Below are 12,660 nucleotides of genomic sequence, written 5' to 3'. Positions count from 1 at the left end.
CATACGTGGTGAGCTGCGCTGTTCAGCATATCAAAACAGCACAACAGAACAGATAGCTGTGCACCGTCCTGCACTGCCTCCCCCTCCTGTTGCTGATGGGCACTGATGGGCACTGATGGGCTTCTCTTCACCTGTGGTTCCTTGCTAGGCAGAGTTCATTGTTATGCAGAGTTAGTCGTGAAGCAGAACTTGCCCCACCACAATGTTTGAGACATTAACTCCTTCAGTCTCTCACAGACCTGCACAGGAGATCCAGATTTTAGGAATAAAATGGTAAGATGGATATTGTCAGATCTCTATGGATGTGATCAACAAAATAGCAGCTATGTCCCCACCGGCCAATAAAAAGGAAACACAGGCCTTCTTAGGTGTCGTGGGGTTTTGGAGAATGCATATTCCAAATTACAGTCTGATTGTAAGCCTTCTCTATCAAGTGACCCGGAAGAAGAATGATTTTAAATGGGGCCCTGAGCAACAACAAGCCTTTGAACAAATTAAACGGGAGATTGTTCATGCAGTAGCCCTTGGACCAGTCCGGGCAGGACAAGATGTTAAAAATGTGCTCTATACTGCAGCTGGGGAGAATGGCCCTACCTGGAGCCTCTGGCAGAAAGCACCTGGGGAGACCCGAGGCCAAACCCTGGGGTTTTGGAGTCGAGGATATCGAGGATCCGAGGCTCGCTATACTCCAACTGAAAAAGAGATATTGGCAGCATATGAAGGAGTTCAAGCTGCCTCAGAAGTGGTTGGTACTGAAACACAGCTCCTCTTAGCACCCCGACTGCCAGTGCTGGGCTGGATGTTCAAAGGGAGGGTCTCCTCTACACATCATGCAACTGATGCCACATGGAGTAAGTGGGCCGCACTGATCACACAACGGGCTTGCATAGGAAACCCCAGTCGCCCAGGAATTTTGGAAGTGATCATGGACTGGCCAGAAGGGAAAGATTTTGGAATGTAGCCAGAGGAGGAGGTGGCACGTGCTGAAAAGGCCCCGCTGTATAATAAACTGTTGAAAATGAGGGGCAATATGCCCTGTTGTGGTGGGTTGATCCTGGCTGGGTGCCAGGTGCCCACCAAAGCCACTCTATCACTCCCCCCTCCTCAGCTGGACAGGGGGGAGAAAATATAACAAAAGGCTCGTGTGTCAAGATAAGGACAGTTTAATAAAGTGAAAGCAAAGGTCGCGCTCAAAAGCAAAGAAAAACAAATGATATTATTCTCTACTTCCCATCAGCAGGTTATGTCTAGCCACTTCCCGGGAAGCAGGGCTTCAGTACGCGTAGTGGTTGCTCCGGAAGACAAAAATGTCCCCCTTCCATCTCCCTTTACTTAGCATTTATAGCTGAGCTAACATCATATGGTATGGAATATCTGTTTGGTTAGTTTAGGTCAGCTGTCCTGGTTATGTCCCCTCCCAAGATCTTGCCCAGCCCCAGCCTGCCATTGAGGGGGGCAAAAATGTTGGAGAGACAGCCTTGATGCTGTGCCAGCACTGCTCAGCAGTAGCCAAAACACTGGTGTGTTATCAACACCTTTCTAGCTACTGATGCAGAGCACAGTGCTATGAGGGCTGCTATGGGGAGAATTAACTCCATCTCAGCCAGACCCAATACACCTGTTCACTGACGGATCCTGTCGCACTGTGGGAAAACATCGGAGGTGGAAGGCTGCCGTATGGAATCCTACACGACAAGTCACAGACACTGCTGAAGGACAACGTGAATCGAGTCAGTTTGCAGAGGTGAAAGCCATCCAGCTAGCGTTAGACATTGCTGAAAGAGAAAAGTGGCCAGTGCTCTATCTCTATACTGACTCATGGATGGTGGCAAATGCCCTGTGGGGGTGGTTACAGCAATGGAAGCAGAGCAACTGGCAGCGCAGAGGTAAACCCATTTGGGCTGCCGCACTGTGGCAAGATATTGCGTCCCGGCTAGAGAATCTGGTTGTAAAAGTACGTCATGTAGATGCTCACATACCCAAGAGTCAGGCCACTGAAGAACATTAAAACAACCAACAGGTGGATCAGGCTGCTAAGACTGAAGTGTCTCAGGTGGACCTGGACTGGCAACATAAGGGTGAGCTATTTATGGCTCAGTGGGCCCATGATACTTCAGGCCATCAGGGAAGAGATGCAACATATAGATGGGCTCGTGATCGAGGGGTGGACTTGACCATGGACACTATTGCACAGGTTATCCATGAATGTGAAACGTGCTGCAATTAAGCAAACCAAGCGTTTGAAGCCCCTATGGTATGGAGGGCGATGGCTGAAATATAAACAGGGGGAATTCTGCCTGGCAGATTGACTATATCACACTCCCACAAACTCACCAAGGCAAGTGCCATGTGCTTACAATGGTGGAAGCAACCACTGGATGGCTGGAAACATATTCTGTGCCCCATGCCACCGCCCGGAACACTATCCTGGGCCTAGAAAAGCAAGTCTTGTGGCGACATGGCACCCCAGAATGAATTGAGTCAGACAACGGGACTCATTTCCGAAACAACCTCATAGACACCTGGGCCAAAGAGCATGGCGTTGAGTGGGTGTATCATATCCCCTATCACGCACCAGCCTCTGGGAAAATCGAACAATACAATGGACTGTTAAAGACTACATTGAAAGCAATGGGGGGTGGAACTTTCAAACATTGGGATACACATTTAGCAAAAGCCACCTGGTTAGTCAACACCAGAGGATCTGCCAATCAGAGTGGTCCTGCCCAATTAGAACTTTTAAGTACTATAGAAGGGGATAAAGTCTCTGCAGTGCACATAAAAACATGTTAGGGAAGACAGTCTGGGTTACTCCTGCCTCAGGCAAAGGCAAACCCATTTGTGGGATTGCTTTTGCTCAAGGACCTGGGTGCACTTGGTGGGTGATGCGAAAGGATGGGGAAGTCCGATGTGTGCCTCAAGGGGATTTGATTTTAGCTGAGAATAGCCAGAATTAAACTGTATGATATTAGTTGCTCTATAACCCTGTTACTGCATGTTATCATTACTATAATTGTTATATGCTATATCCATAGTACTACAGTAAGAATCACTTAGATCAAGCAAGAATGAACTGTGATAAAACTGAGCAAAGCGCAGTAGTGATGGAACCAGAACTGCCTCCAGCATGCAACAATCCAACGGTGCACACCATCCTCCTGCTGCGTCCAATGTCACCCACTCGCCATAGCGCACTGAAGCCCAATCCTGCTCTGCCGTCTGAGAGGACTTTGCACCATCCCTCCTGCCCAGAAAGACTGGTATGACAGATGGAGCCCAAAGTCAGGGACTAAATTAACTCAACGAACATTTTATAAACATGGCCCATAAACTAAGGGAATGATATCTCTGTGTGTGTGTACATATATATATATCTCTCTCTCTATCTCAAAGGACAGAAAAGGTGATGATGATTTATTACGACGTAACTGAAGGTATGGGACCTGAGCATGCTGTAAATGGTATAGAATAAGGGGTGGATACTGTCCTGGTTTCGGCTGGGATAGAGTTAATTGTCTTCCTAGTAGCTGGTGCAGTGCTGTTTTGGGTTCAGTATGAGAAGAATGTTGATAACACTGATGTTTTCAGTTGTTGCTAAGTAATGTTTAGTCTAAGTCAAGGATTTTTCAGCTTCCCATGCCCAGCCAGCAAGAAGGCTGGAGGGGCACAAGAAGCTGGTAGGGGAAGCAGCCAGGACAGCTGACCCAAAGTGGCCAACAGGGTATTCCATACCATGTGACATCATGTCTAGTATATAAACTAGGGGGAGTGGGCATGGGGGGGATCGCTGCTCAGGGACTAACTGGGTGTCAATTGGCAGGTGGTGAGCAATTGCATTGTGCATCACTTGTTTTGTATATTCCAATCCTTTTATTATTGCTGTTGTAATTTTATTATTGTTATCATTATTATTATTAGTTTCTTCCTTTTTGTTCTATTAAACTGTTCTTATCTCAAACCCATGAGTTTTAACTTTTTCCTTCTGATTCTGTCCCCTATCCCACTGGGTGGTGGGGAGTGAGTGAGTGGCTGCATGGTGCGTAGTTGCTGGCTGTGGTTAAACCACGACACTTCCCATTTTTCCCATTGCCACACTGGTACCCAATTGTCCTCCCATTGATTTTGTTTCCAAAATGGGTTCCATTTGGTACATCCCTTAAACACAGCGTATGAATCTGTGTAAATAAACACTGGTTCTTTAGCCTCAGCCTCTTTAGTAATCACACTGCATACAGCGACCAATTCTCCTAGTTAAGTGCTTCCCTCACCTTCTGTCACAGTTCGGTTCCCTGAATCAACATGCAGGGCTACCGCTCCGTATTTCTATACCTGTCCCTCTCTCCTAGAGGGCGTGTCAGTAAACCATGCGTTCTTCAGGTGGGGTTGAAATGGAGGACCAGGTTTTATGCATGGTGGAGGAGGTTCTGTGTCTGGGTGGTCGGAGGGCAGATCCTGTATTTGGAGCAATTTGGGTGTTCCCTCCTCTATCTGTCATGTGTGGCAATAGCGATCTAATTGCGCATACCACTTCCTCACTGTTTCTCCCTGCACAGCCCCCATGGGTTCCAGCCAGTATTGGTTTCAAGACCTTAAGAGGTCCTCGTAGAATGATTGATTGTTGCCGTATGATTCTTTCAGTTTCCTGCAGAGCTAGGCTAACCACAAAGAGACACTTCTCCAAACTGAGTAATGTTTTTCTGCATCTTTGAAACTGCGCAAATAAAACCCTATAGGGCGGGTCATACCTTCCAGTCCGCATTTCCACATATGTATGGTTAGTCCGTGAATTGGAAAACCCCACTCGATATGGAGTGGATATATTGGCCCTAAGGCCTGGTATACCCCAGCCTCAAAAATTAACAACTTTAAGGCTTCTTTGTGGACAGGGGTCCAGTCCCAAGTAGCTGTTTTGTGAGTTAAATCATAGAGGGCGCGGGCTATGATAGAAAAATTGGGAATGTGTTTCCTCCAAAATACTAGCAAGCCTAGGGCATGTTGCAGTTCCTCCTTATTTTCAGGCATTTTTACCTGCTCGAGGGTAGTTAAAGTTTTGGGAGAAATGCATACCATTCCTCCCCTCCACCAGATACCCAGGAACTTTACCTCAGAAGATGGGAGTTGTACTTTTTTGGCTAGAATTTGGAGCCCTAATTTTTCTAGGTGGGTGATTATCTCTATCTGGGTCTGTCCCACTGTGGCGGCATCAGCGCCAACAACCAGTACATTGTCAATATATTGATATACTTTAACCCCTTCTCTGGGAGTAATTTGGGCCAGTTCTTCTGCCAGCGCGTAGTGAGCAATGGTCAGCGAGTGGCAATATCCCTGGGGGAGACACGTAAAAGTGAATTTCACGCCTTCCCATATAAAGGCAAAATGATCTCTGTCTGCTTCCTGCAAGGGGACCATAAAAAACATATCTTTCACATCAATGGTTGCCAAAATTTGGTGGGCTTGCTCCTGTATGGTCACAATCATTTCAGCTATGTTAGGCACCGCAGCTGTCAAGGGGCCCATGTTGGCATTTAGATGCTGGTAGTCAAAGGTTAATCACCACTTCCCGTTGGGTTTACAGACTGGCCACACCGGGGAATTATAAGGTGAGTGTGTGGGGACAATTATCCCTTGCTCTCGTAGTTCAGCTATCATGGAGGTGATCCCTTCCCTTGCTCCCAGGGGCAGGGCGTAGGGTTTCACATTAACAACTTTGGAGGGGGGGAGTGCAGGTGCTTGCTGTAAAAGTCTCATAGAGGCAGTAGGGAGCCCAAATTTCCATTCCTTTCCTTTCAAATCCACCCAGGCTCTTCCCTTTAATAGATTGAGTCCCAAGATATTTGTGGGGAAAGTTCCCAAAATCATGATAGCCTCTACTGCAGTTTCATTTCCAGGTAACCAGCATTTATCCCCAGCCATTGGCTGTGGCTTAGAGTTTCCAAAAACATCTGTAACCCAAATCTGTTTTTTATCAGCAATTATGCCATTGCGATCAGCAACATCCGCTCTGAGTGCTGAGACTTGAGTGCCGGTGTCCACTGAAAATGTAACTGGGGTTTTAAAAGGGCCAAGGGGAAAGGTAATTAACAAGTCTCCCTTACTATTTTCTGTGAGCCGCCTTAGGTGGATCCACTGGCCATCCCCCGGCTCACTTACTGGGGACAGCGCATCCAGTTTCCCAAGCTGAGATCAATCAAGTCCTTTTCAGGGGCAGTAGGTGTTTGAGGGACAGTTATTGTCACCTTGTTAGATTTCAGTTCTGCCCTGCCTTTCCCCTGGGACCGTTGCTCTGTCCTGAGGGGTAATCTCCTCTGATCTTTCCATGCTCGAATAAGCTTCTCTAGGTTTGCGGTGGGTAGGCCATCCATTATGCCCCGGGGAACCCCCTTCTCAATTCCTTCAGCCCACAACAGATTTCTTTCTGCCCCTACATTTCATGGGGGGGATGATCCTCCCGTTGTTCTATTCTACGCACAGTGGGTTTAGATTTACCTGTTCCCCCTGTGAGGCCCATCCTTCGGCCATAGCCATAGTTAATCAACTCTTGTGCCACTTCCCCCCAGGTCATAGCTCCCCGCTGCTTGTTCCATCTTGCTCCCCTTGGGGCTAACGCGTCCTGCAAACGGTCCTGGAGTTGGACCGCATATAGTTTTAAAGAGTCAGGCAAGCCCCGGATCAGGGGAGTCATCCTGTCGGGGTTGGCATTTAATAGCATCGGGGACGGTTGCTAAGGATGCCTGCTTTCTAAAACTCCAAAACGAGTCTTAGAGAGTTTCTGCGACTGGCTTTTCGGTATCAATTTGCTTGAACCTTGCAGTTAAATCTGCAAGTGAAGTTCAAGTCATTTGCTTGAACCTTGCAGTTAAATCTGCAAGTGAAGTTCAAGTCGCTTGCTTGAACCTTGCAGTTAAGTCTTTTTCCACCACAGTCATATCATGCCTTCCATATTTCATTACAGTGTGAAACTATCTTCATTTATCAATTGTCTTCCTTTAGCCTCCATAGTCAATGACAGGAGCGATGGGTAAATCCCTAATGACCATGATTTCTGAGCACTCTGTACTTTTGACAAATATGTACATAGTCTGAACTTTTTGAGAACTCATCCTTCTGATACTGAAATCCAGAATAAAACTCCTTAACATCAATGTGACATTAAGAAGCAGGCACTTTGTTTATTGCAGTGCTGAATGCACAAATTAATTGTTCAACTTGTCTCTTATTTCTTGTCTTTTTCTTCAGCTCAATTTGCCTTGATAGAAACTCACCTTTCTTCTTGCCTCTCATCCAACTCATTTCTAACTTGTCAGGATCAAATTCTGGAATCTGAGTAAAATTACATTCCAATCCCAAAGTACCTCCATAGTTTACTGTTACCCGTCGTTCAGTGACAACCTCAGACCAAGCTCCCACCAACATTATTCTGCAAATCAAAATCCATTTTCCCCAGATTCCAAAACAATATACAAAATTAGACATGCTTCAAAGTCAATTTTGAAGTTCTAGGATCTCTGTATACAACTTTCCAGGATGGTGGAGCTTTCTTCACCCGAGTATAGTGGATCCATGCATCTGATTCAGCAATCTTGACAGCGGTGAAAGTAGTCAGCAATATTTGAAAGGGTCCTTTCCAGCATTCCTGAAGAGGTTCAGAAGTCCATGTCTTCGCATAGACATAATTGCCTGGTTGGAAATCAGGTACTGGATTTTCCAAAGACAGAGGCCTGTTCCAAACAACCGCACTCTGAAGTGCAGTTAAAGTTTTTCCTAAAGAAAGCAGATAGTTATATACATCTTGTTTTCCTTTTAAATTTATGCTCAAATTTGGTTCAGGAGATTCATAAGGTTTTCCATATAGTAACTCATAAGGACTAATTAATGTCCCACGCTTTGGTTGAACCCAAATTCGTAAAAGGGCCAGTGGGAGTGCCTGAGGCCATTTCAAATTAGTTTCCTGACATATTTTACTAATTTATCTTTTTAATGTCTGATTCATTCTTTCTACTTTTCCACTAGATTGTGGCCTCCAAGGTGTATGTAAGTCCCAAGTAATTCCCAAAATTCTACTAACGCCCTGCACTACTTCTGCAACAAAATGAGAACCTCTATGAGAAGAGATTCCAATAGGTATCCCAAATCTCGGGATAACTTCTTGTAATAGCCATTTAATGACCTCCTTTGCTTGATTGGTCGGACAGAGAAAGGCTTCTGGCCATCCTGTAAAAGTATCAACCCCTACCAGAATGTATCGATATCCATTTTGTTGAGATAGCTCTGAAAAATTTATTTGCCAGTAATCTCCTGGTTCCATTCCTGATTTCAATATTCCCATTTGGACCTTTTTCTTTGCAACTGGATTGTTTTTCAAACATCTCTCACATTTTGCAGTTGTCATTTTAGCTATTTCTAGCATTTTTACTGATACTACTTGTCTCCTTAGGAGAGTTATTAATGCTTCCGCTCCCCAATGACATTCCTTATGTTCTGTCTGTATTATTTCTCTCATGACAAATGGTGGGATTACTACTTGACCTTTTGATGTCACCCACCATCCTGCCTGATTTTTCCTTGCATTTAATAACCTCCCTAATTTCTCATCTTCCTCTGAATACTTAGGTTTTTCCCTTGGTAATGCAATAGTTTTTTGTAGGAATTAATGCCATTTGTAAGGCATTCCTTTTGGCTGCTTCCCTAGCTGCTTTATCTGCTAATCTATTCCCAATGATCTCTTTTGTATCTCCTGATTGATGTGCTTTACAGTGCATGATTGCTACCTCAGTTGGCTTCTGGACTGCTTGTAATAAGTGCAAAATTTCTTCTTTATATTTAATGTTGGATCCCTGAGAGGACAGTAATCCTCTTTCTTTCCATAAAATCCCATGGACATGGACCACACCAAATGCATATTTTGAATCAGTCCAAATGTTTACTTTCTTTTCCTGACTTAGTTCCAAAGCTCTTGTTAAAGCCACTAATTCCGCCTTCTGAGCTGAAGTTGTGCAGGACAAAGCATCGTCTTCTATAACTGATTTTTCAGTTGTTACCACATGTCCTGCATAACAAATTCCATTTTTGACGAAACTGCTACCATCTGTGTACAATTCCCAGTCCGGATTGTCCATAGGTACATCTTTCAAATCCTCCCGACTGGAATATACATATTCAATGGTAGTCAGGCAATCATGTTCCAGTTGTCCTTATTCCTGTACAGAACTCAGAAAAACTGCAGGATTAATTAAGTTAGTGGTTTTCAAAATCACATCATCTTGCTCCATTAAAATTACCTGGTACTTCATCATTCTGCTCGGGGATAGCCAATGGCCCCCCCTTTTGCTCCAACACTGATATAGAATCATAGAATAGAATCATAGAATCATTTCGGTTGGAAAAGACCTTCAAGATCATCAAGTCCAACCATTAACCATGCCCCCTAAACCATGCCCTGGAGTACCCTGTCCACTCGCTTTTTGAATACCTCCAGGGATGGTGACTCAACCACTTCCCTGGGCAGCCCATTCCAATGTTTGACAACCCTCTCAGTAAAGAAATTTTTCCTAATATCTAACCTAAATCTCCCTTGCCTCAACTTGAGGCCATTTCCTCTTGTCCTATCTCCAGACACCTGACAGAAGAGACCAACACCCACCTCACTACAACCCCCTTTCAGGTAGTTGTAGAGAGCGATAAGGTCTCCCCTCAGCCTCCTCTTTTCTAGACTGAACAACCCCAGATCCCTCAGCCGCTCCTCATAAGACTTGTGCTCAAGGCCCCTCACCAACTTGGTTGCCCTTCTCTGGACACGCTCAAGCAGCTCAATGTCTTTCCTGTAGTGAGGGGCCCAAAACTGAACACGGGACTCGAGGTGCGGCCTCACCAGTGCCGAGTACAGGGGAACAACCACCTCCCTGCTCCTGCTGGCCACACTGTTCCTGATACAGGCCAGGATGCCATTGGCCTTCTTGGCCACCTGGGCACACTGCTGGCTCATATTCAGCTGGCTGTCAACCAGCACGCTCAGGTCTTTCTCTGCCGGGCAGCTTTCCAGCCACTCTTCCCCAAGCCTGTAGCACTGCATGGGGTTGCCGTGACCGAAGTGCAGGACCCGGCACTTGGCCATGTTAAACTTCATACAATTGGCCTCAGCCCATCGATCCAGCCTGTCCAGATCTCTTTGTAGAGCCTCCCTACCCTCGAGCAGATCGACCCTGCCTCCCAACTTGGTGTCGTCTGCAAACTTGCTGAGGGTGCACTCAATCCCCTCATCCAAATCATCAATAAAGATATTAAACAGAACGGGGCCCAACACCGAGCCCTGGGGAACACCACTTGTGACCCTCCGCCAACTGGATTTCACCCCATTCACCACAACCCTCTGGGCTCGGCCATCCAGCCAGTTTTTCACCCAGTGAATAGTGCACTTATCCAGGCCACAAGACGCCAGCTTCTCAAGGAGTATGCCATGAGAGACAGTGTCAAAGGCCTTGCTGAAGTCTAGGAAAATAACATCGACAGCCTTTCCCTCATCCACTAGGCGGGTCACCTGGTCATAGAAGGAGATCAGGTTGGTCAAGCAGGACCTGCCTTTCGTAAACCCATGCTGACTGGGCCTGATCCCCCTCTTATCCTGGACTTGCCATGTGAGTGCTCTCAAGACAAACCATTCCATAATCTTTCCCGGTACCGAGGTCAGGCTGACAGGCCTGTAGTTCCCCGGATCCTCCCTCCGACCCTTCTTATAAATGGGAGTCACATTGGCAAGCCTCCAGTCCTCTGGGACCTCCCCTGTTGACCAGGATCGCTGATAGATGATAGAGAGTGGCTTGGCAAGGACCTCTGCCAGTTCCCTCAGTACTCTTGGATGGATCCCATCAGGTCCCATAGATTTGTGAGTGTCCAGATGGCGTAACAGGTCCCTAACTAATTCCTCCTGGATTAAGGGGGGTATGTTATGCTCTTCGTCCTTGCCTTCCAGCTCATGAGGTGGAGTACCCTGAGGATGATTGGACTCACTATTAAAGACTGAGGCAAAGAAGGCATTAAGTACCTCGGCCTTTTCCTCATCACTGGTGGCAACGTTCCCTTCTGTATCCATTAAAGGATAGATATTCTCCTTGGGATTCTTTTTACTGTTAACATATTTGTAAAAACATTTTTTGTTGTCCCTTACGATAGTGGCCAGATTTAGTTCTAGCTGAGCTTTCGCCTTTCTAATTTTCTCTCTGTATGATCTAACAAGATCCCTGTACTCCTCCCAAGTTGACCGCCCTTTCCTCCAGAGATGATAAACTCTCCTTTTTTTCTTAAGTCCTAGCAAAAGCTCCCCATTCAGCCAGGCCGGTCGTTTTCCTCGGTGGTTTGACTTGCGGCACATGGGAATAGCCTGGTCCTGAGCCATTAAGATTTCCTTTTTAAAGAATGTCCATCCCTCCTGGACCCCTTTGCCCTTCAGGACCATCTCCCAAGGGACTCTCTCAACCAGTGCCTTGAGGAGGCCAAAGTTAGCCCTCTGGAAGTCCATAGTGGTGGTTTTGCTGACCACCTTCTTTGCCTCACCAAGAATTGAAAATTCTACCATTTCATGGTCACTAAGCCCAAGACGGCCTCCAACCATCACACCTCCCACCAGTCCTTCCCTGTTCGTAAATATCACCATGTGTGGCACATATATCACCATCATTCTTCCCAAAGTCAATTTTTGAGCCTCCTGTATTATCATTACAGTGGCTGCAACAGCTCTCAGACAAGCAGGCCAGCCCTTACTTACAAAGTCCAGTTGTTTGGGGAAATATCCAACTGGTCATTTCCAACTCCCCATCTTCTGGGTCAGCACTCCTAGTGCAATATGTTGTTTCTCGTGTACAAATAACTGGAAGTCTTTGGTCAAATCGGGAAGTCCCAAGGCTGGTGCTGTCATCAGAGCCAGTTTTAAATTCTGGAAAGCTCTCCACTGATCTGGACCCCATTCAAATGGTGGACCTTTAAGAGCTTCATATAATGGTTTAGCTAATAGACCATAGTTCATTATCCATAGCTGACACCACCCAGCCATTCCCAAAAAGGTTCTCAATTCATGGGTATTTCTCAGCTCCAGGATGCTGCAAATTGCTTCTTTGCGGTCTGTTCCCAACTGTCTTTGCCCTTGTGAGATTCCAAAACCCAGGTATATCACAGTCTGTTTTGCTATCTGGGCCTTAGTTCTAGAGTCTTTGTATCCGCTTAGCCCCAAAAAGTTTAAAAGATCAATTGTTACCTTTATACACGCTGGTCTTCCTTCTGTCGCTATCAATATGTCGTCCACATACTGTAGGAGTAAATGTCCAGGTTTGGGACCATCTTGTTTCCACGTCTCAAGTTCTTTTGCTAATTGGCTTCCAAAAATTGTTGGACTATTCTTGAATCCTTGTGGCAACCTCATCCACATCAATTGTGTTTTTCGTCCTGTTTGTGGATTTTCCCACTCAAAAGCAAACAATTTTTGACTTTCTTCTTCCAAGGGTATACAAAAGAAAGCATCTTTTAAATCAAGCACTGTAAACCACTGATTATTCTCTCTTAAGGCTGTTAAGAGTGTATATGGATTGGCCACTACAGGATGTATGTCTTTCACTATCTGATTTATCGCCCTCAGATCCTGTACTAATCTATATTCTCCTGATGGTTTTTTCA

This window comes from Harpia harpyja (genome assembly GCF_026419915.1).
Source record: "Harpia harpyja isolate bHarHar1 chromosome W unlocalized genomic scaffold, bHarHar1 primary haplotype SUPER_W_unloc_2, whole genome shotgun sequence".
NCBI lineage: Eukaryota > Metazoa > Chordata > Aves > Accipitriformes > Accipitridae > Harpia > Harpia harpyja.
Note: the sequence above shows the minus strand (reverse complement) of the source record.